The sequence below is a fragment of the Panthera tigris genome, chromosome A1 (assembly GCF_018350195.1).
Source record: "Panthera tigris isolate Pti1 chromosome A1, P.tigris_Pti1_mat1.1, whole genome shotgun sequence".
NCBI lineage: Eukaryota > Metazoa > Chordata > Mammalia > Carnivora > Felidae > Panthera > Panthera tigris.
This window is the reverse complement of record NC_056660.1, coordinates 62688824-62712611: the sequence shown is the minus strand read 5'-3', so window position 1 is coordinate 62712611 and position 23788 is coordinate 62688824. Positions and strand designations below refer to the sequence as shown.

The 23788-nt window shown below is 35.6% G+C and overlaps 1 long non-coding RNA gene across 2 annotated transcripts in view; it reads right to left on the bottom strand.

The window, feature by feature from the left end:
* Positions 1-21937: 21937 nt before the first annotated feature.
* Positions 21938-23788, bottom strand: part of LOC122236662 — an 88628-nt gene continuing 86777 nt past the window's right edge. For both annotated transcript variants that reach the window (XR_006214816.1, XR_006214815.1), the window contains one exon: positions 21938-22033. This is a non-coding gene — a long non-coding RNA (uncharacterized LOC122236662). The remainder of the gene's footprint in view (positions 22034-23788) is intronic.

The following is a 23788-nucleotide window of genomic DNA, read 5'->3' as shown; positions in this document are numbered from 1 at the left end:
GATGTGTTGGCTACTTTAGTGGTATGGCCACCCTGAGTGAGCTGTCCTAGATGTTAGGGTCTTAAGTTCACACGTAGCCAGCCCCTTGTGCAGATGTCACTTTGGACAACAAATCATTTATCTCTGTCACAATTCTTCATCTGCAGGATAGATTTCTATGGCTTCTGAACTAGGATAAAATGAGATGAAAGATATGCAAACTTTTTCAAGATAAAGATGTTTTTAAAATGCAGAGTAGTGGTATTATTCTGTGGAGACACTGTGATAAAAATATCCAATATATTTTCTTAAAAACTAATAGGCTCAAAAGATAGGTATTGTTTAGGTTGGATTGCAAAGCAAATCTACTTTAAAGTAAAATTTGAACTATTTTTGACATCTTTGTGTTGCATAAATTATTTAAGCCAAACTTTTTTTTTAAACTGAGCAAATCGTGTTGATTGTAAGTCAGATTCTTCCTTTTACTTTTCAAAAGTAACAGGCATCTTAAAAGTCATTGTTCAGGGCAAAAGAGTACAAAGAACAATGACTATTGGATTTTTGCTATTTAATAGGAATTCTTGTTTAGTTCCAGCCTTTAAAAAAGCTATCACTTTTTATATTTGCTAGTGACAATCAAACTCAAGAAAACATAGTTTTTAAGAAAAAATCTAAATAAATATTTTAGAAGATATGCAGATCTATTTTCATTTTCACAGATGGAAATACTGCAAAGTTAGTTATAGTACATTTACTGCCTTCAGAACAACCCCAGTTGAATTTTTCCTTCTATACAACAAATTGTAATTTACATGAAAGGGTATGCTCTCATGTCACATTGATGTGCTATGTGGCCTCCATTTCAAAACTGATAGATAAAATACATAATCTTTTCTGTTTTGTTGGAAACAATAATCAAATAGTAAGTGTGTTTCTTTAGAAATGTTGTGATGTGCAGAAAACAGCAGAAGGGATGAAGGCCGAAGGACTGATGTGGTCCAGCTGTGGCTGCAGTGTGTGAAGGGTGTGAGGCGACAGCACAGCAAGAGCTACCTTACATTTCTGTAGGAAGAGGGTAGGAAGTGGAACAAAACTAATTTCCCTCAGAAATGCAAAGCCATGGCAGGGCTCTATTCACTATATTCCTGGGATGAGATTTGCAAGTATCACATCTCTCACTGCACTCCCAATGCAGACATTTGCACAACTGTGATGGAATTTTAAAGCTATATGGATCCTGATATCAATACTGCAATTTAGAATCTTAATCTGATTGAAGACACAACACCCCCTCCCTTGCAAGTCTGTTCCACATGCTGGTGTTTTTGGTAAGTACTTCTATCTTCTGCACAGGGTTATGAATAACTCTGAGGTCAGGGAACCCTGCCCCGCTCCACAGTTAATTATATCTCTGGCAAGACTAACCACAATACTTTGCTCATCATGAGGGATTAATAAGCACTTGTAATTAAAACTCAAGACATGAAATGTATACAGTTTACATGGTGTTTGTTTACTGAACACAAACTATAAACAGATGTTTATATCAAATAGAAAAATATTTACCAATAGAGCTAGTCAGGCGGAAGTATACACAGACAGCTGAAAAATATAGTGAAAATTTCAGAAAAATAAATACTGCTTTTAAAAGAAAAGTCTAGGTCTGGGAAATACTAGAAGAAATTCTCCACATATGGTGGAGATGCACAGGTTTCTCTATTTGCCCCCTGGCTCCTTGGTCCCAGGTCAGTTCTCTGCCTTTCTCTGCTTTGCTGTGCCCTCTAGGAATACAGCTTCTATGAACAATCATGTACAGATGTCTGTGTGGCTGTAAGTTTTTATTTCTCTGGGGAAAATGCCCAAGAATACAACTGCTGGGTTTTATGTTAAGTGCATGTTTCATTTTGTAGGACCATTCCATGTTAACCTTGCCCATAGCTCTGTAAATATTCTCTTCACAATGAATCTGGAGAAAAACAATGAATACAATGAATCTGGAGACTGATACAATGAATCTGGAGAAAAACAAAGTGCTGGAAAAAGAACTGTCTAAGTTCTGTAAAAATTGTTTAGCCATAGCTCTTTGCATATAAAAATATATGCTATCATTTTTCTTTTAAACTCCACAACTGTAAACACAGGGCAAGAAAGATAAAGAATAATAATTATCTTTCCCAACCTATCATAAGAAATCCAAGATAACATTATTTTTGGAAATACATCTGCTAAAGCTTATTTTGGCTCTCACAATACGTATTGGCTATTGTCTTCCATAGGTTGTGTGGATTCTACACAATAAAAAATAAAATAAAAGCATCAAAAAACTATAAAACTTGAACAGTAAAAATGGGAATCACCTACATATATCTGAATGTGTGGCATCAGGAGCACATCTGATATTGTCCAGCACAATTGCATAAATTGTTAGAAAGGACAGAGAAAATACCTCCTATCAAAGGTCCAATTGATCCTGAAGGAGTGGGATGCTCTGAGCCTCTCCTCTAATCAAAGTGTCATTCATTCATTCATTCATTCATTTAATCATTCATTCCTACAAATATTGATCATGTATATGTAAAATGAATTGTAAAGGAAGCTAGTTATATGTCTATGCCCTAAGTTAACTCTCTGAGGACAGAGTAATTCATCAGAAGTAGCTTGGGATATCCCCCAAACACTAGCAACTGTATCAGCAAACTTTAAAAGAGGAACTCTGCACTTGAATTCAAATAGCTACACAATACTCCATGACAAAATAATTGAATTAGATCAATACCCACAAAAACAAAAGCTGGATTTTACAAGGTATTGGAGGTGATGGTGCAAGAAAAATACTGATTTTTATAATGCTTTTATTAACTTTATTGTGCATGGATGACACAAACTTAAGTACAAAATTGCTAGATCTTATAACATTAAAACTGCTGCCCTGCAATACTAAAAAATATGTATTAATTAAGTATAAGATCAGAGGCTTAACATGCTACCATTGTACAAAGGAGTAGTGTAGACAAGGAAATAGCTCAAAGCTAAAAAGAGATACAGATATCTTTATTACTCTCCAGGATGCACAAGACTAGGAAGTGGGCAGAAATCAGAAGACCCAGACAAATTCAGCCTCTAGCACTTTCCAACTGTGTGTAACCTTGGCTAATTCACTGCCTGGGTATTCTGCCTCTGCTTCCATCTCTCTTCAAAAAAAGAAAAAAAAGAAAAAAAAGAAAGGAAGGAAGGAAGAAAAAAGAAAAGAAAAGAAAAGAAAGAAAAAGAAAAAGAAAGAAAAGAAAAAGAAAGAAAGAAAGAAAGAAAGAAAGAAAGAAAGAAAGAAAGAAAGAAAGAAGGACAGAAGCTTAAAATGATGGATAATAAAATACCTGCCTTCACAAAATAGTTGCCCTTAGACCACCAGATCGTTGGAGTGGTCAAAATGAGAAGGTGTATATGAAAAGTTGGTAAAATACACACATTCATACCTATGTGAACACATAGCATGATTTCATACAGTTACACTTATTCCTATCAGTTTTCCATTCATTAATACTTTTGGAAATTGTGTTTTGAAATGATGTTATGATCATTTACTGTGTCTCATGAAGGAATCAATTTCATTATGTTACTGCATTTCCTTTTTGGTCTGACCATCCTTCCTTGGTTTAATCACCCACTTTATTCATAAACAGCTTCAAAATTACCTTTGTTTTTGTAAAAAATTCAGTCAAAACCTCAAAGAAGGAACATTGGCCATTACTGAGGCTACTTAAAAGAATTTGCTTCATTCTTTTAAGCCAACTGCATATATATACAGAAAGCGGTGTAAATTCTGTGTCGAGCTTGATGAATTTTCACAAAATGAACACATTGATTAATCACAATCTAGAGCAGGAAGCAGAACATTATTGGTATCCCAAAGCCCCCTTTATGCCCTCCTAATAGTCATTAACAATTTCCCTCTTCCCCAAAGGTAACTACTATCCTGATATATTAATATAAATCATATAGAAGAACTTGATATAGACAAGATGGCAAGGAATGTATACTTTTGTATTATTTACTCAAAACTGATAATTATCCAAGTTGTTATAGATATCAGTAGCTCACTCATTTCCTATGACAATATATTGGATGGATATTATGAATATGCCACTATTACCCATTATAATGGTTTGATGATCATTTGAGAGGAATATTAACTAGTGTCGGGCTATTTCAAATAGTGTTGCAATAAACATTTTTGTACATGTGTTTTGATGAACATATGTATGCATTTCTCTTGAGTATATTCTTAGGGGTAGAACTGCTGCATCAATGAACATGTATATTTTTAGTTTCATTAGACACTATCAGTTTTCAAACACAGTGGAACCAATTTGGACAATTAATATGTAAAAGCTCTGGTTTCTTTTTTGATGCTGTATTACTTAATTTCCAAACATATGGTGGTTTTATAATGATTTGACTGTTACTGATTTTTTTTAATTTTTTTTAACATTTATTTATTTATTTTTGAGACAGAGAGAGACAGAGCATGAACGGGGGAGGGTCAGAGAGAGAGGGAGACACAGAATCCGAAACAGGCTCCAGGCTCTGAGCTGTCAGCACAGAGCCTGATGCGGGGCTCGAACTCACAGACTGTGAGATTATGACCTGAGCTGAAGTTGGACACTTAACCAACTGAGCCACCCAGGCGCCCCTGACTGTTACTGATTTTTATCTTTTTTCTCAACATTTTTATTTTTTTTAATTTTTAATTAACTTTTAATTTTAATTCCAGTATAGTTAACATTTTTATATTGGTTTCAGGTGTATAGTGATTCAACACTTCCCTACATCACCAGTGCTCATCATGCCAAGTGCCCTCCTTAAACCCCATCACCTATTTCACCCATCCCCCCACCCACCTCCTCTCTGGTAACAATCGGTCTGTTCTCTATAGTTAAGAGTCTGTTTCTTGGCTTTGCCTCTCTCTTTACCTTTGCTTGTCTTGTTTCTTAAATTCCACATATGAGTGTAATCATATGGTATTTGTCTTTCTCTGACAGACTTATTTCACTTAGCATTATACTCTTAGCTCCATTCATGTCATTACAAATGGCAAGATTTCATGCTTTTTTATGGCTGAATAACATTCGTGTGTGTGTGTGTGTGTGTGTGTGTATCACATCTTCTTTATCTATTCATCAACCTATGGACATTTGGGCTGTTTCCATAATCTGGATATTATAATTAATGCTGCTATAAACCTAGAGGTTTATATCCCTTTGAATTAGTGTTTCTGTATTCAAGGGGGCAGGTGGTAAATACCTAGTAGTGTGATAACTGGATAATAGGGTAGTTCTATTTTTAAGTTTTTAAGGAAACTCCATGCTGTTTTCCATAGTGGTTGCACCAGTAAGAAAGAATATACAATGGGAAAAAGACAGTCTCTTCAACAGGAAGAGAACAGGAAGGAAACCTGGACAGCTACATGCAAAAGAATGGAAATGAACCACTTTCTAATACCATACAATAAAAATAAATTCAAATGGATTAAAGACTTAAATGTGAGACCTCAAACCATAAAAATCCTTGAAGAAAACACAGGCAGTAATCTCTCTGACATTGGCCATAGCAACATTTTTCTAGATATGATTCCTGAGGCAAGGGAAATAAAAGCAAAAATAAACTACTGGGACTACATCAAAATAAAAACTTCTGCACAGTGAAGGAAACTATCAACAAAACTAAAAGGCAACCTACTGAATGGGAGAAGATAGTTGCAAATTACATATCTGATGAAGGGTTAATATCCAAAATATATAAAGAACTAATACAACTCAACACCAAGAAATCTAATAATCTAATTAAAAATGGGCAGAAGACATGAACAGACATTTCTCCAAAGATATACAGATGGCCAACAGACACATGAAAAGATGCTCAACATTACTCATCGTCAGGGAAATACAAATCAAAACTACAATCCAATACATCACCTCACATTTGTCAGAATGGCTAAAATAGAAAACATAAGAAACAACAAGTGTTGGTGAGGATGTGGAGAAAAAGAACCCCTCTTGCACTGTTGGGGGGAATGCAAATTGATTTCTACCTTTCTTTTATAGTCAAAAAAGATATTGTCTGATTAAAATCCTTTGAATTTCTTGCAGCTTGGATTATAGATGTGCATATGGCCAGTTTTGATAAATACACAATGTTTACTTGAAAAAGAATGTTCATTCTTCAGTAGCTGTTGCTTTGCTGCAAATTAGGTAAGTTAGGTCAAGTGTGTTAAAGGTATTGTTCAAAGTTTTTATAACCTTAATGATAGTTTTGGTCTCTTTTTTTTCCCATTACTGGGTTATATATTTAAAATTTCTCACTATGACATTCTACTTCTCTATACTCTGGCAATTTTTTGCAGTACATATTTTGAAGGTATATATTACTAGGCACATATAAATTTAGAATTTTATCTTCTTCGTGGAGGAATGTAAAAGAACATCTTTTTTTATGTTTAGCAATACTTCTTCCCTTAAATTCTACTTTGTTATTAATTTATATGTACTAGTTTTTTTTGAATTAGTATTTGCATAGAATATATTTTTTCATGCTTTTAATTTCATTCTTTCTTTGTCCTTTTTATGTGTCTTTATAATGTGTCTTGTAAACAGTAATAATCTGGGATTTTTTATATCCAGTCTGACAGGCTTTTGTTTTTGTTTATTTAGTCCACTTATCTTTATGTGTGTGGTTTTGTTGTTTGCTTGCTATTAATTTTTTTATTGAAGTGAAATTTACAGAGCTGTATCTTAAATATAAAATATGATGAGTTTTTACAAATGTAAACACCCATATAAACAGCATTTACATCATCCCAAAAAGTTCTATTGGTCACATTACAGGCAATCTCCACTTGCATAGACATTGTTCTAAGCTCTGGTGCCATAGATTAGATATGTATTTCATATAAATTAATTCTACAGCCTGTGAGCTTTTGTATATAGTCTCCTTTGCTCCACATGACATATGTGATACAAATAGCATATCCTTTTTTTATTGCTGAGTAAATTTACACCGTATGACTATTTTCCTGTTGAGGTACAATTGAGTTATTTCCAGTTTTTGTATATTATGAATAAGGTTATTATATACATTCGTATGTACATGTATTCCTATTTCTTTTGGGAGAAATACAACTGGGTGAAATTTCTGGGTCATAGGATAAAGGTACACTTACCTTTATAAGAAATTATCAAACAGTTTTCCAAAGCCATTGAACTGCTTTACACTTGTACTAAGCCACTTACATGTGATGTAAATCATGGATACATTTGACATTGACTCTATCATCTTACTCTTTGTTTTCTATTTGTTCTGACTGTTCTATGTCTTGTTCATTTTTGTTTTTTGTTTTTGGCATCCTTTGGATTTCATAAAATGTTTTTAATCATCCCAGCTTATTCCTTTAAATTTTGGTTACATAGAGTTAACTAATTATATGAGAAATCAAAATATATATACAAATATATATAGATCAAAATATATATATACAAAAACATATAGATCAAATCTTTATCACTTTTTAGGGTATATAAAGATCTTAAAATTCTTTAATACCATTTACTGTCACCTCTTGTCTTTTGAGTTATTGTTGTCATGCATTTAAATTCTATAAAAACTAAATGGTTAAGATGGAAAATTTTATAACACTGTTTTATCACAATAAAAAATATTGGCATAGTGTTAATTTTCTAAAATAAATAAACAAATAAATAAATTGTATGAAACCTTTTTAGCCACATAAGGTGAAATTATTATCATTATTTGTAGTCAATATTCATTTAGGTTACCCACATATTTAAGATTTCATTGCTTTTACTCTTTCCTGAGTTTCTGTGTTTCCATATATTACAATTTTACTTTTGCTTGAAAAAAAGTTATTTTTAATATTTATTTTGTGCATGTGTGTTGGCAACAATTTGTTGTAATTTTAGTTTGTCTAAAAATATTTTTATTTATCTTCATTTTATAAGAATATTTTCACTGGTTATAGATTTCTAGATTGGAAGGTTTTTCTTTTTTATCTTAAGAGATGTAATTTTATTGTTTTTTGCCTTCCTTTATTTTCATTTTCTTTGAGAAATTTGCTATTTTGGTCCTTGTAAGTAAAAGCTTATAATTTTTCTCTAGCTGGTTTGAAGGTCATATCTTTTCTATTTTTTTTTCAGCAAAATTTGGTAATTTACCTAGGTGTGTTGTTGTTGTATTTATCATACTTGAGGTTCTTATTGCTTTTTGAATCTATAGTTTGATATTTTTTATTAGTTTTGAAGACTTCTTGGCTATAAAATCTTTAAATATTGGTTCTTTATCTTTTGTTCTTATTTTTCCCTTTCGGACTCTAATTACACATATATTCGATTTTTACATCTGTCCCATATTCTTTTTTTTTTTTAAAGCTACTCTTTTTTTTTTTTAATTTTTTTTTTCAACGTTTTTTATTTATTTTTGGGACAGAGAGAGACAGAGCATGAACGGGGGAGGGTCAGAGAGAGAGGGAGACACAGAATCGGAAACAGGCTCCAGGCTCCGAGCCATCAGCCCAGAGCCTGACGCGGGGCTCGAACTCACGGACCACGAGATCGTGACCTGGCTGAAGTCGGACGCTTAACCGACTGCGCCACCCAGGCGCCCCTGTCCCATATTCTTAATCTCTTTTCTACTTTGTTCTCTCTATAATTTGGATATTATTTTCCATGAACTTAATTTTCAGGTCATTTTCTTCCTTCCATTGTGTCTAACCTATTATCACACATATCTATTGCATTCCCCATTTCATTTTATCACAATGTTTAGTTCTAGAGAGGTCAGTCATTTGCTTCCTTCTTTGAATAGATTTCAATATTTTAATTGTTCTAGTTTATTTATGCAGCTATGACAAGAGGCTTATATATAAACAACACTGATTTATATCTTACAGTTTTGTAAGCTGTGGAGTCCAAGATCAAAGTGCTGGCAGATTTTGTATCTGATAAGAGCCACTTTCTGGTTCATAATGGCCATCTTCTCATTGTGTTTTCACATGGTAGAAGGGGCAAGGCAGCTCTGTGGAGGCTCCTTTATAAGGGCACTAATTCCATTCATGAGCACTCCACCCTCATGACCTAATCACCTCTCAAAAGCTCTATTTTATAATACCATCACATTGGGAGTTATGTTTCAACATATGAGTTTTGGGAGGACACACACATTTGGTATATAACACTAATAAAAAAATCTTCATTTTGCCTAATATTTTTTCAAGTTATTGTAAAATCTGTGCCTTATAACTTTATTATTTGTATTGTATCTGCATTTATCATCTATTTTCTCTTTAGGTCTGATCAGATTGCTGGGTTCACTTCTTTGTGCTTACCTTCTCTCCAGAACTCAGTTTCTGGACTCCCAAGTTTTGGGTTGTCAGTCCTTTGAGACTGTAGAAAACTCTCTCAGCTTCTCTGCCTCTTCATATACCCATTCTGCTAAATTTCTCAGCCCTTATGTCTGTGTTGATTAGGAAGGCAGATAGCTCAAGGGGAAAGTGGCATAAAATGTGAGGCTCATTCCAACGAATTTCTCTTCCCTTTGGGATCTTGGCTCCTTAAATTTGGCTTCCTTCAGAGCTCTATAAAATCTTCAAGCAGACTTTTTTTTTTTTTTTTAAGAGAAAGAGGCAGAGGGAGAGAAAGAGAAATAATCTCAAGTAGGCTCCACACTCATTGTGGAGCCAATGTGGGACTCAATCCAATGACCCTGGGATTGTGACCTGAGCCGCAATCAAGAGTTGGATGCTCAACCAAGTCACCCAGGCACTCCTTTAAGCAGATTCTTAAAAAGCATTTTGTCAAGCTTGTCAAAAGCTTGGTGGGAAAACCAGTCTATCTTAGTCTGCCATAGCCAGAGGTATTTACCTTGAATTTTTATGGCAAAGCCAAATAACTTAGTACCCACAGAACCCCCTGGGTTGGGCAATATGACTTTTAGCCCATGTGACTTTTAGCTTTGGGGCAGAGGCAAGCTGAGATCAAGAAAAACCTGGTCAGCTATTTTTCCAAGTCAGCAATAAACAAAGCTCAGAGCAAATCAAAGAAGTATGTCCTTGACCATTCCATCTCCCTAGAAAGAGCAGATGCTTGATAAATTCTAGAAAGGAGCAGCTGTATACTATCCATGAAAATGTCAAAACCTCTGAATTTTTATAATATTCTTTTGTCCAATTGTTATATAATAGAAATATTACAAAACGTGAAGCAGCTCCTTCATACCTACAGAGAGAAGTGGAGAATGATATAATTATTTTATCAGCTTGGCCACTGTTTGGGCTATTAATGAAGTATCTTGGGGGTGCCTGGGTGGCTTGGTTAAGTGTCTGACTCTTGATTTTAGCTCAGGTCATGATCTCATGGTTGCAAGATCAAGCCCTGTATTGGACTCTGGGCTGGGGGTAGAGTCTGCTTAAGATTCTCCCTCTGCCCCTCCCACGTTCACCCATGCAAGGTCTCTCTCTCTCTCTCTCTCTCTCTCTCTCTCTCTCACACACACACACACACACACACACAGACACACACACACACACAAAAGAAATATCTTCACAAATTCCCTGCTACTCCCCAAAACTCTCCAATATCTGTATGTGTAAATTCAAATTTAGAGTAAATCAAGAGAAATACCCCGAAGTACTGTTTCATCTTTAATTGGAATAGAATACTACAATAATCACTTTTTTATTTTCTGAGTTTTCAAAGTTTTTTTTTAAATAAGCAAGAATGGAATTAGTAAGACTAAACCACTAACTATACAATTAACAAAATAGTTAGTCACTATAGAAATCAGAGTAACAGAATTAAAAAATAAGTTTTTAACGACAAATATGGTTTCTTCATTTCCTTTTGGTTATAATGAATTCTATCCCTTAGTATCTTAATGTGTTATTACTTCTAAATTTTTAATTTTATTAGATTCTTAGGATTAACTTCAAAATCCTTAGAAAAAGAAAATAAACAGTAAAAATCAAATTTAAAATACTGTGAACCATTTATTAAGTATATCCTTTTTTAAAGTTTATTTATTTTGAGAGAGAGAGAAAGAGAGAACATGAGCAGGGGAGGGGCAGAAAGAGAGGGAGAGAGAGAATCCTAAGCAGGCTCCATGCTATCAGCATGCAGCCTGATGTAGGGCTTGATCTCAGGAACTGTGGGATCATGATCTGAGCCGAAATCGAGAGTTGGTCCCTTATCCTTAACCGACTGAGCCACCCAAATGTTTTGAAACAAACATTCGAAAACATTCCAGTGTTCACTGTTTACACAGAAATTGTATTATACATTATAATTTAAAAATAAGATTTTATTCTAATTGTTGCAGGGAATTTCATTATTGAAACAACCCTGTAATAAATGCATAAGAAAAAAATTCCTTTGGGGGCACCTGGGTGGCTCAGTCGGTTAAGCGTCCAACTTTGGCCCAGGTCATGATCCCACAGTTCGTGAGTTTGAGCCCCATGTCAGGTTCTGTGCTGACAGCTTGGAGCCTGGAGCCTACTTCGGATTCTGTGTCTCCCTCTCTCTCTCTGCACCTCCCCAGCTCATGCTCGCACTCTGTCTCTGTCAAAAATAAACTTAAAAGAAAAAAGAAAAAAATTCCTTTGGTAAAGGCAACTCTTCATTTTCATTTATGTTTTCTGTATTTGAAATATCTATTATTAATTTTGAAGAGTGAGACACAGCTATTTTAAAGTAGGTATAAATTATAAGTAATCTCGGCACCCTATTCAAGAAAATGGAATCATATTTGAGGTATATCACAGATTCTGAAAACACAATTAGAGACTTTGATATTAATAAATGCATATTTATCTGAATTAACATTTTGTACCTATAATCCTTTATGAGTTGGTTGTCAAGAGAGCTATCCCACTGGAGGGATACCTGTCTTCCTATGGTTCTGAGAGGCAGTCATCAATACTCAACGTGCCCTTAAATGTTGCAATAATATGAACTCATGTTTTAATCAGAAGGTTAAACATAGTCTTAAGGGTTCTCTAACTTCTAATTCTCTTTATTCATTTTCCTTTGGTAGTTGTCTAAAGCCAGAACCCTGCGGGTTATTTTGCTCAGAAATGTTTAAGCCAGACTGCCAAAAACCTTTTCCTACAGCTTTTGAAAAACCATTTCTCAGATGTATAGGAATTCTTATTTGTCAAAAATCTGCATGAATCTAAAATTAAACACAACAAAAGCCATTCATGTTGAAAAGAATTTATAAAAAAGGAAACCATGGCAACAGAATCATTTATTTTTAACCACACCAACTCTTATCTCTACCTTCACCCCCAAAACTAAGCGCACTTAAGCCACAGAATTTCCATGCTTCCTTATTCCTATTGTAATTCTGTAAGAATCAAAAATAGCAACAGGAATTGTCATATTTATATTGCTAAGTATTGTGCAAGCCAGGCTTCTCTTCATGTTTACTTGCTCACATTATCCTACAAATAGCCTTTGAGGAACTTCTGTGTTTGACAAGGGGAAGCTCAGGTAATCCAGCCTACATGGCCAGTGCCACTGTAAACTTGGACAGGCTCTCTGGTGAGAAGTTTAGGGTTCTGATTTAATTACTCAAGGATTCTACATCTTATCAGAAGTAAGCTGACCATGCAGAGCAGGAGCAAATATAACTGCAGCAAATTTCAACATAAGCTAAGCTTTCCTTGGCTCCTCTTTGTGCACAGAATCCAGAAAGCTCTATTTTTGCTGTGGCACTGCCTTTCACATCACTGCCTGATCGTACATCACCATGCCAGGAGAACTCACACAATGTATGTGCTTTCCTGAAGCAAAGGATTACAAACTTCCGGCAAAGACTGTTTTGTTAAAATGTCTTAAAAGTACTCATCAGAAGTTTTTAAATGATTGATAACACTAAAAAAATAAACATTATCATATGAATAATTTCAAATACAACTAATTTTCAAGACCAGTATATACTTGAAAATATAATAGCCTCTTCTGATAAATATCAACCAAAAGCATATGGTGTCTGAAATGTGCTTTTCTGATTCCTTTGTCTATTTTGATTTCTGTTAGTTCAGGGTGACAAAAGTAGGGTGTACAAAATAAAAGGTCCATGCCTCATTGGTTTAAATCAGTTCTCCTTCATCCCAGAAGAGCCTCAAGAGAAACAAAGACTTCAGTTTTGAAGATCAATACGTGGGTAACACAAAAAGGCACAAGAATATGTTTAAGGGCATGAAGGGCATTAACCCAATAAGTCAACTGAATGACATGGAGAAGTGATCTTATATTTTCTGGAATAAATGGAAAATCTGATAGTTAAAAGGGCTTGTTTATCTGTTAGCCACACTCAGTTAAATAGGAGACTGCAGGAAGGCTCAGTAAATTACTGGTTACATCAAGAGGAGAGCAGAGACATCGGTTCCTTATCGCTCCATTCTAACTTCTTATTCAGCCCGTTTGTTTCTGCGGTCTGTTTCCCAGAATTCCCCCCATTAGGCTGGCCTGCAGGTCAATATGCCTGACCTTGTTTCACCAAAGGTTTTCTGGGACATGAGTCAAAAGATTACCTGGTATATTTGCACAAAAGCTTTGGCAAATACTCACATAGATACTTAAAAGAATGAATATTTAACAATGACATTAAGTGTCTGGGTTTCTCTGAAGTAAAGGAAAATAAGAAAAACACTGTTTAGATTATTTCCTTGAAACCACACAAAGCCAAAAGTATATTGTTTTTTAGCGTCAGTACAGAGAATCAAAATCTTTCTCTCTTTGGAAGAATTATGAGCAGAAGAGCAGGACTATCATGCAATTCCTCTATCTCTACAGCTGCAGTTTAATTTCTGTGATTGCTTCTTTGTTTCCAACATTTCCCATTTTTGGTAGCAGTTCTACCAATTATTCAGCAAATATTTATTTTGCCCCTATGAAGTCTGAGTCATTGCCCGATAAATAAAATGTGAAGAAGTCAGGATGTAGAAGTACAGAAACATACGGGGATCCAGGTGTAAATAAGGTTTTGACTATCTACCTTTCACCATCCTTGGGGGGCATGCAAAAAGAAAGGTGTTTACTCAGCACAAAAAATATTATAAGAACACAAGGTAAAGAAAAAGGACAGAGATTTTCTTTTCCTACATTTTGTGGAATACTGCTAAATGACCATCCTTGAAACAAACTGAATTTGGACACTATAATTCAATGAACAGATAAGGAAAAATAAAATTCTATCTCTTCTGAGCCTATGGTCAGCTTTGTTATAGTCAAGTTTTATCAATTTGGATACCTTTGCATTGAAAGATTTGCTAAGAAAGTTGATAAGTCCAACATTTTTTATTATTTGGATATGACATTGGAAATTTATTAAACGTATTTAGTAGGTAAGCAAGTGGCAGGAAAAATTTTGAAATATCTGAATGAATTTCCTATAGGCATCCAGTGTGTGCCTATTCTTGGAAGAAGGTAAGTATTTAAATTTTTTTTCCATTTCAGGCAAACTGTTAGAAAAGAATGCTGAGGTTAGCATAAGGAAAATTGAAGACTTGTACTCCAGTATTTCATTTGTAGCCAACCTCTTCTTAAGCCTATACATTAAAGTATCTGATATACAACAGGCTAACAATAATAAATATGTGAGTCAGTCAAGGCAAATGGAAAAGCAGAGGAGAAAATAACTTGAGATTAAAGCCTGAGCAAGGATGGGAATGCAAAAGGTATGAGTGTTATGAGGTGCTGCCCCTTTGCCAGGAGAGGGCTGCGGACTTGCCCCCAGGCTTTCTGGCCACCATCCTAAATGGGGAACAAATGGTTACATAATTCACATTGCCCATGAGCTAAATCTAGTGCAGTTATTCAGAAAAAGCATAATTACTCCCAGTACTTAGACTTGAGAGAATTTTCTCCCTCCCTTGGATCCTCATAAAAAAGCCAATGACTTATATCTGGTGAAGCTCCTGGAGAGTATCCTCATAGCGGGTGGGAACATTTCATGGAGGAGCTGCCTCCTATCAGGCCTCTGGGGTCTGGCATCCTCTCAGTACTCAGTAAATGAAGTCACTTAACCTCTTAGTGACCAAGATGTTTCAACTGGAAAACGAGGGCCTGAGTGACCTCTTGGGCTCTGTCCAGAAGTTAAATTCTGTTTCTTGCATTTTGGTCATTACAGTAGGTCCTTAAAAAGTTCTGCTTACTAACATTTTTCATCTTAGAAAGGTTGAATAGTCTTGAAATAAGACTATATGTATGTGTGCGTGTTTGTGTGTACATATTCAAACTTTTTGCTCATTGATCTACTGTACTAGGCAAGGTCCAGGAAGGAAATAGAATCCACACCAGTATTTTAAAAAGAGAATATTTAAAAAAAAGGAATTATTAACTGGTAGCAAGTGGGTAGCCAGCACTAAGAGGGGATAAAAGAGAACTCAAAGAATACATGAGGGCTGAGAAACAGTACCCAGTGAAGGAATGCACTTGGAGTGGGGCATCTTCTGCAATGCTTAGATTTAGACTTCATTGGAGAGGGTGTATCTAGCTGGCCACACTGGTTGGCAGAAAAGTTCACTGTATCACCCAGGCCAACTTTTGTCACAGCCAGTTGGCAGGGGCTGGTGTGCAGGGAACTCAAGCAGGGACTGGCATTCAGAAAACCTTCCACTGGAGTCCCAGCAAAACTTGGTGGAGGGTGTGTCCCTCCCCCCCCCCCCTGCTCCCCATAACCTCTAGCAGCTGAGCTCTAGGAACAAGAAGACAGAAAGCAATCAAGTCAAGAGAAGTCTCTTCCTCTGGTACTACCTCTCCTCTGACACCTTCCACTGACAAAGCTTAACATGCTGCAGCTGGAAAAGGAGAAGTCTGCACTGATTCCAATTCCAGTATCACAAAGCAGGACAATAAAGGGTGAATTTGAAGATTGGAGGCAAAAAAATGGACAACTGGCATACCCACCTTCCCCTAAGTCATTACATTCTTCAATGTGTAATATGCATATACAAATGTTCATTATGCATTTTATGTTACAGTACATAAAGTGATGCATGTTACAGTGTTGGGATAAGAAACAGTGGCAGTGGGATCTAGGGTACTAGCAATTTCTCCAGCACTCCCATGGGCAGTTGACAATGGAAGTTTGTCAAATAAGCATACTGTATTGCTATAATGACTTTTTAATATTCATGGTATACAAGTTTGTGATTTAGAGCATCACAACAACTTAGTAAGCCAATAATCATCTGAAAAAGGAGACCATATTTTGGGTAAATGTTAATTCATTTATTCAGTCAACCAACAGATATTTGGTAAATATCTATTATACACTAGATGCTAGGGATATGGAGCAAGATAAAAATTAAAAAGCCCCAAAGAATTTACAGTGATAAGTGCTGTGAAGAAGATGCATAAGTGCTATGAATGAGAATTATAGGGAGACTTCACCTACTCAGGACAATTGTGCAGAATTCTCAGAAGTGCAGTTGAGGGTTAGCTGAGAGGAGGAGTTAGTTGCCTAAGGGTAGGGTGTGGTGGGCAAAAAGCAGTGCCAGGCATATCCTGTGCAAAGACCCTATGATGGGAAAGAATATATATTCAAGGAACTGAAAGATCTGTGTGCCGGAAGCCTAGGGATCATGGGAAGGGATCGCTGAGAGAGATGAATTCTCCAGCTAACTGCCTTTGACTTCATCTGTGCCAAAGGCTCTTCTGGGTCTCCAGCCTACTGGTCCATACTGCAGATTTGGACTTACTAGCCTCCATAATCATGTGAGCCAATTCCTTATAATAAAATCTTTCTATATATACATCACATATCCTAATGGTTCTATTCCTCTGGAGAATTCTGACTAATACAGATTTTGGTAGGTAAGAAAACACCATGTGGCTACTTCTTAAGGATTTAATACACTGTGTCAATGGTTCTCAAATGGGGGCAGTTTGGGGGATGCTTAGCAATGTCTGGAGACGTTTTTGGTTGCCATCACTTGGGGAAGCTGATATTGGCATCCAGGGAGTAGAGACCAGGCTAAACCTTCTAAATTGAATAAACATAGCCCCCCGACAACAAAGAATTATCCCTTCTATATTGTCAATAGTAGCAAGGTTGAAAAATCCTGCTCTGTCTGAATGGATAGCCATTGAAGTATTTTAAGCAGGACCAGGGTCAGGGGTTGGGGTGGGTGGTAGGAGGAAAGATCAGTGAGACTGATCTTTTGCATTTCAAAAATATCTTGGTCTGGAGAAAGTCCATAATAGACACACATTGTGATCAAAGGGGTCTTAAGAAATACTGCTGTCATTGTTAGCCTTGTAAAACCTTAAGTGAAATTCATTTGTTTACAATTTTTCATAGTATTATTATTATTTTTAAATTATAGCCATAAAAAATTCTGGACCCCATTCCTCAGGAAGAAGGAGAAAGTGAGTGATAGCATTATTCAAATGGTTTAACATAGGGGGAAACAATTAAAAGATGGATAATGTTCATCCTTCAGTTATCTCATTCAAATGACATGTGTGACTGATTTCTGTGAAATTAAGGATTGATTTGTTTTCTATCAATTCAACTTTCAGACTTAAATTTTCCAGGTAAGTATGCAACAAATTTCCCTAAATTTCCATATGGTTAAGTGTTACTTAAGACTAGCTGTACAGGAAGTCATAAATATTATGGTGGAAAGGTAATGAAGACTAAATTCTGAGATTTCTAATTTGCAGCCATAGGACCCTTAGCTGAGCTCTGAGGGGAAAGGATCCTGATTGCTGTAGGAAGTTTTTGGTATTGCAGTGATAGATGGGAAAATTAGGAAAAAGTGTATTCAGACAGCCCAGTATGTCACAAGACATTCAGACAGCACAGCATATCAATGTACAGTTTGTAGCCCATTCAATTTACCCTATCTTTAACTCAGAAAGGATAATATCTTAACATTCGGACACCTTTTAACCCCCAATCCTTTCCTGTCCAGAGATCATGAAAAGTATAGATTGTAGATATACTTCTATAACCATCTTTGTGGTAAGATTTTTAGAAGAGATTTTGTTTTCGACTCTCTTTAAATAAATTATGAATACTGAAAACCATTGCAAAGGTTGTAACCAGACTTGAGTATTTGGCAAACTCTTTTCTTTTTGGCAAACTTAATTTTCCTTTCAAATTCTGATTGAACCAGGCATGTTGGCCCACCTAGACCCAACTTCATCAAAGTACTAATTCTCACTGTATTTTCAAATTATCAGACACTTCCTTTGATCCTTAGACAAAGAGAAACTGTCAGGAAAAAAAAAAAAAGATGGGCTGTGATTGAATGCTAAAAGCCAGTGAAAGTAGCTAAAAATAAAACTGTCCTCCAAAGAAATATTAAAAAAAAACTTCTATCTTCATGCAAAAAGGAAAAATAAGAATCTTCATGTTGGCTGGGAAATAAATAACCATGAAAAGTATTTCTTAAGTAGGAAAATCCTAGAATAGTATAATTCCAGAGATTCTATATGTTTTTATCTGGGTGAAAAAGTATACATTACTTTTTGCACTGTTGAGCCCACTAGATGCTTTTATTAATTTATACCTTCAAGTCTTCCCCACCCCACTATTATTTGCTTAAAACAAATCAGTGAGCAAACAAACAGGCTAGAAAGGAAAACTTATGAAAACTGGAAGAATTTGATTCTTACCAATTAGCAGTGTGTATTAAATAGATTCTTAACAGTTGATATCATAAAGATTAATTAACATTTAGGACTCAGAATTATACATATTAAGTAACTGAATATTCAATCCAGAGGGCTTCTATATATATTTTTAAAACTATAACTGCCTGGCTTCCTCATTTGTACTTGAATTGGCCCCAATACTACACTGTTCTCCCCATGTATACACATATTCACCTTTCACTCACACTCCTGATAAGCGGAACCACATTTCTTTGGAGATGGAAGCAATCTAGATAGTGGCTAAAAGGAAGTGTGGATGAACAAGCAGCTGCAGGGGTGATGTCTACAATATTTAATGACTGTCCTGCAAAGAATCAGAATCACCATTTATAAAAACACTGACCTTCCTACCTCTTGCTACATCACATTTTAAATCAAAGAAAACAAAGATCCTAAAAGAGGAAACATGTGGCCAACTGTTTGCACTGTAGCCCCTGAAATCAATCTACTCCACTGGAGGACATTTTAAATGTGAGAGCATTTGCCTTCATGCTTTGTGCTTTCCTTGTTTTTTTGTTTTTGATACTTATCCTCTCTTTGCCAGATTGTTGGCCGATAAATTATTTTCAAACATTTATATGACTTCTGTTTATGTATTCCAGAAGGGGGAAGACCTTTTGTTATAGGTAGTAAAAATCAAGTGAAACAGAGAGTCAGGGTCGTGATTTGCCAAAGGTCAAGGGTCATGACAAGTGACTGACTCCAGAGGCTTTGAGGTCAGAGGTGCAACTGGAATCCCATAACCTCCACTCTGGCTTTTTACATTACAAAGGAGAGCAATGCTTTCCTAACTTCTGTGAAGGAATCTATCTTCCCAGTTTTCCTTGAAAAATTATTTCAAAATGATTCTGCCCATGATTTTTCCCCTTGAAACCAAGTGGCATGAAATAGGCTTTTATATAAATTGAATGTCTCCTTAGCTTTTTATTAGTATTCTATACTGGCAACCTAGAGGAGGAGGAACTAACAGAGATTAATATGTGTTTTTTTAAATGGAAAATAAGCACATTTTTTAAAAGTTCAAAACCCAAAGAGGTATATTTATCTTTTTGTTATTTTCTTTTTCAATCCCATGTGTATTTATTGAATGTACCTAAAATTTTGTTTTCCTTGAAAGACTTAAGTAAGAGCAATAGTGGTCTCTTATGCTTTCTATTGGGGATATATCTTTAGAGTTAAGTTCTTAATACAGGTCCAAAATAAGGTTTTGTAACAGGAACCATTCTGGCATTATTATATATACATTTTTATTTAAAACAAATACAAAACATCAATGATGTCAGGGCCTCTGTTTAGGTCAGAGTGTCTGGCAGATCTCACAATATATTAGTGGCTGCAGCTATATCTATACCATGTGAACTGGAGGAAAAATGCAGAACCTTACTTTTCAACTCCATTGGTTTCTAACCTCTCATGAGCACTTAATTCCTCATAGAGAAGGAAATAGTCACGCTGTAGAATCCTGTGGCCCATGAAGGGTAATTGGATAACATCTTTTGAAAGATTTACAAGGCTGCCAAGGATTTTGCCAGCTTTAAACCTGATTGATTCAGTGTGAAAAGATCTGAACAATTCTGACCTAAAAGTTTAAAGACAGACCTTTCCTGTGAAAGTATAATTTAGAGCCTGTAATAAAATTGTATTGGAAAACACCACATTGAAGAACATAGCCATAAATTGCAAAACATAGCATTATGTTAAAGGACATTTTTTTCCCTCAAGTCCTCTGAAAGAACCCTAATTGTTTACCAGATACTTTAATAATGAAATGTTTTTGTTTTTGTTTTATTATTATTATTTTTTGCTTTATTTTTATTTTTTTTCCCTGGGAGAAGTCCTTCAAGAGAGACTAAACTATCCAACTACTTTGCCTCCCTAACCAAGAAGTCAATTCTTGATAATACATACAGATGGAGTTTATATAAGTTTTTTTCTTATTAGGTAAAATAAAGAAAAGCAAAATTCTGTTTATCTTTAACAAAGAGTAGACTAAACAGACGTGTTCCATATTTTAATTTTTCAAGGTGCTAATTCTCATCATATATTAATTTCCATTTTGACAAAATATATACACTCATAATTAGTACAATATTTTGTGGGTAGACTCAAATGCCTGTGATGACTCAGACAGATTAATGATTAAATATCTTCCAGCTAATTACTCCAGGCCATTAATTATTTATCTAAGTCCATAATTCTATCATCTATTTTAGCCTCCCTCTTTTATTTCCCATTTTGGAAGAAGCAGGTCTGGGAAAACTAAAGCATAAACATTTCAAATAAACAAAATTAAGCAGAGTACATATATCTTTTTTTCCTTTTCTTTAGAATCAGGGAAAAATGGAGACTATGGTATTTAGACAAAAGCCTATTGATCTTTAAACAATACCTCCTTTGTGACATGTTCACTAACTTTGTGTTTCTTCCTCAGATTTCAGTTTGAAGGATTAGGGAAAAATGCCATGTGCCCACTTACCTGTGATTTGGGAGATATGCCATTTGCTTTCTGATTCTTTGAATCATGTGAACTAGTCTTAGATATTTAAAATAGGAATCCCAATTTAGGGTACTTTTGTCCCTATACACATATTTACAAGTGACCAGAAATGACTGCTTTTTTATACAGATTTGTGAGAACACAAACTTGTCAACAAATTGAAAGCTTACTTTCCCACCATCCTTTCAAAAGACTAAACAAAAGCAGAACTGTACCATTAAGAAAGAAGTTTCAATTAAGTAATGTGTAAAGGAGGAAACTTCTTCCGTGTAAACTAGTTTATATTGAGAAAGGCGTTCCTAAAGCAAAGAGGGGACAATGTGCTGGGCTCTCATATTTCTTTCCTGAAGAATTAGGCAGTAAGTTAGCTCAGGTTTTCACCCTTTCCAACTCTAAGTAGAGTTAAGTGTCTAGGAGGTAATTCAACCGGCCACCTGAAAATCTGCCCTGTCTTAAGAATTAGAACAGTCCCACCCTTATTGAAGCCATCAAGAGTTGAATAAATTCCACTGTATCAACTTCCAGCTGGCTGTTAGCAATTTCTGCAGGACAGTGTTAATATGCTGGTCTACAACAGTACTCTAAACTGGCACGGTCCCCAGAAGCTCTTCCTCAGAACGTTACAGTCAGTTAAGCCGAAAATTGTTACCTACTGGAAAAATACCCCAGGGTGAATGAAGAGGCATATTAGGAATTGGCAATAAAAGTATTTTTTGATATGTTCACATCACTTCAAATATCTTTATACAAGTCATCCATTCAACAATAAAGGCTTAGAACAGATAGCCTTTTCCAGATGCTTGACTTTGAGTTCTGGTGCCACCTAGTGGAAAGGAGGAGGAAGAGAAGATGCAATAGAGGCCTGATGAGACACCGCTCAGTAGATCATGACTATCATTTGACTAATTTCCTTCAAATCACTTAGTATATAAAAATTATCTGTCACTTTCCTGATGAGATATTTTTGGCTCCCCATCGGTTAAAGGATTATCAAACCCCTATTTTTCTGACATACCTTTGTAGCATTACTTGCAACTATTTCTCTCCATAAGTTTTTCATAGTAGCCAGGTTGGTCTACTTCCAAACCACAGTCCTCATCTTTGCTCATGGTACCTTCCCAGACAGAACAGACTCTCTCATCTTTTTAGAATCTCTTCTTTGGAAAGACCTTATGGATGAGTTAGTTGTCTCCAGTCGTTATGCTTCCCATAAAATCCCCTTCTAAGAATTTTCCTCAGTCTCTTCTTGAACATCTCTGGAGGCAATGAATTCAACCTGATCTGAGATAGCTTGCTAGATTTTCAATCACCTCTGGGTAGGAAGTGTTTTCTTACATTGGACCTACAGGTTCAGCTCAAGAGCACCTCACATGGAGGTGTGAGTTCAGTGCAGACTCCAGAGCAAGTTGAGTTCACATTTCAACTTTGCAGCTTTCTAGTTGTGTGACACTGGGAATATGACAAGCTCTCTAGATCTCAGTTTTTTCACAATAAAATAAAATGAGAATAATGCCTATTATCGTATCAGCATTGTGAATCAGCTTGTAGGTGTGAAAGCACTTACCTGCTTTCACGGTACATGCTTTAAAAGTGTTTGATTTATTATATGTATAGCTTGGGGTATTCATCAAGATATAAGCAATGGTTGCAGTTAATGGGAAGAGATGAAAAGAGTATACTTAATGATAAACCTCAATGTGTATACTTGGACTATTCTACCTATAAGGTGCTCCACTAGTTCCTAAAGATATAAATTTGGAAGATGCTGCGTGCTATAGGCAGCTATCTGCTATATACAACTATACAGCCATATATATAGCTGTACATAGATACATATACATAGATATGTGATAATTAACATAATCAAGGCTGTCAATTCCCAACATATTAACAACTTACCTTACTTTGCCTAAGTTGGCATTTCCTAAACCTATTTGACCCAATAATCCTTTTTAATGTAACATCTTAACATCTTAATACACATTTATGGCTTAAAAGAGGGATCTTCAACTCAAAACCTTTAAGGACAAAGCAAATCATGCAAACCGGGGAAGTAGGTCAGGTTAAATGCAGTATGGGATAATAAGAATTATGGAAAATAAGAGGATACATATCTCACCTAAATGCAGTTCAGTTTGGCTTGTGAAAAACACTGAGGCCTAAGAAAACATATCTGCAAGCTGACCCTGGGCCATGTTCAGCCAATCTGTGATTCCTGCAGCGTGACTAACGGGAACTAACTGTGTAACCTGGGGAAGAATGTATTTTTAGAGATAATAAGGAGAACTTAACAAAAGAGATTGTGAAGGAGAGGTAAAAGATATCAAATCAGGAAAGGGTAGCATACTGGAAACAAAAAGAGGCAAAACAGAGGGGTCTCTGGAACCAGAGAGAGGGTGTATTCATTTCCATTGCTGCTTTTACAAAATGCTACTGCCTATTGGCTTAACACAAAACTATTATTTTACAATTCTGTGGGTCAGAGTTTGATGGGGATCTCAGTGGGCTAAAATCAAGCTATTGGCAGAGCTGTTCCACTTTTGGAGGCTCTAGGTGAGAATCAGCTGCCTACCCTTTC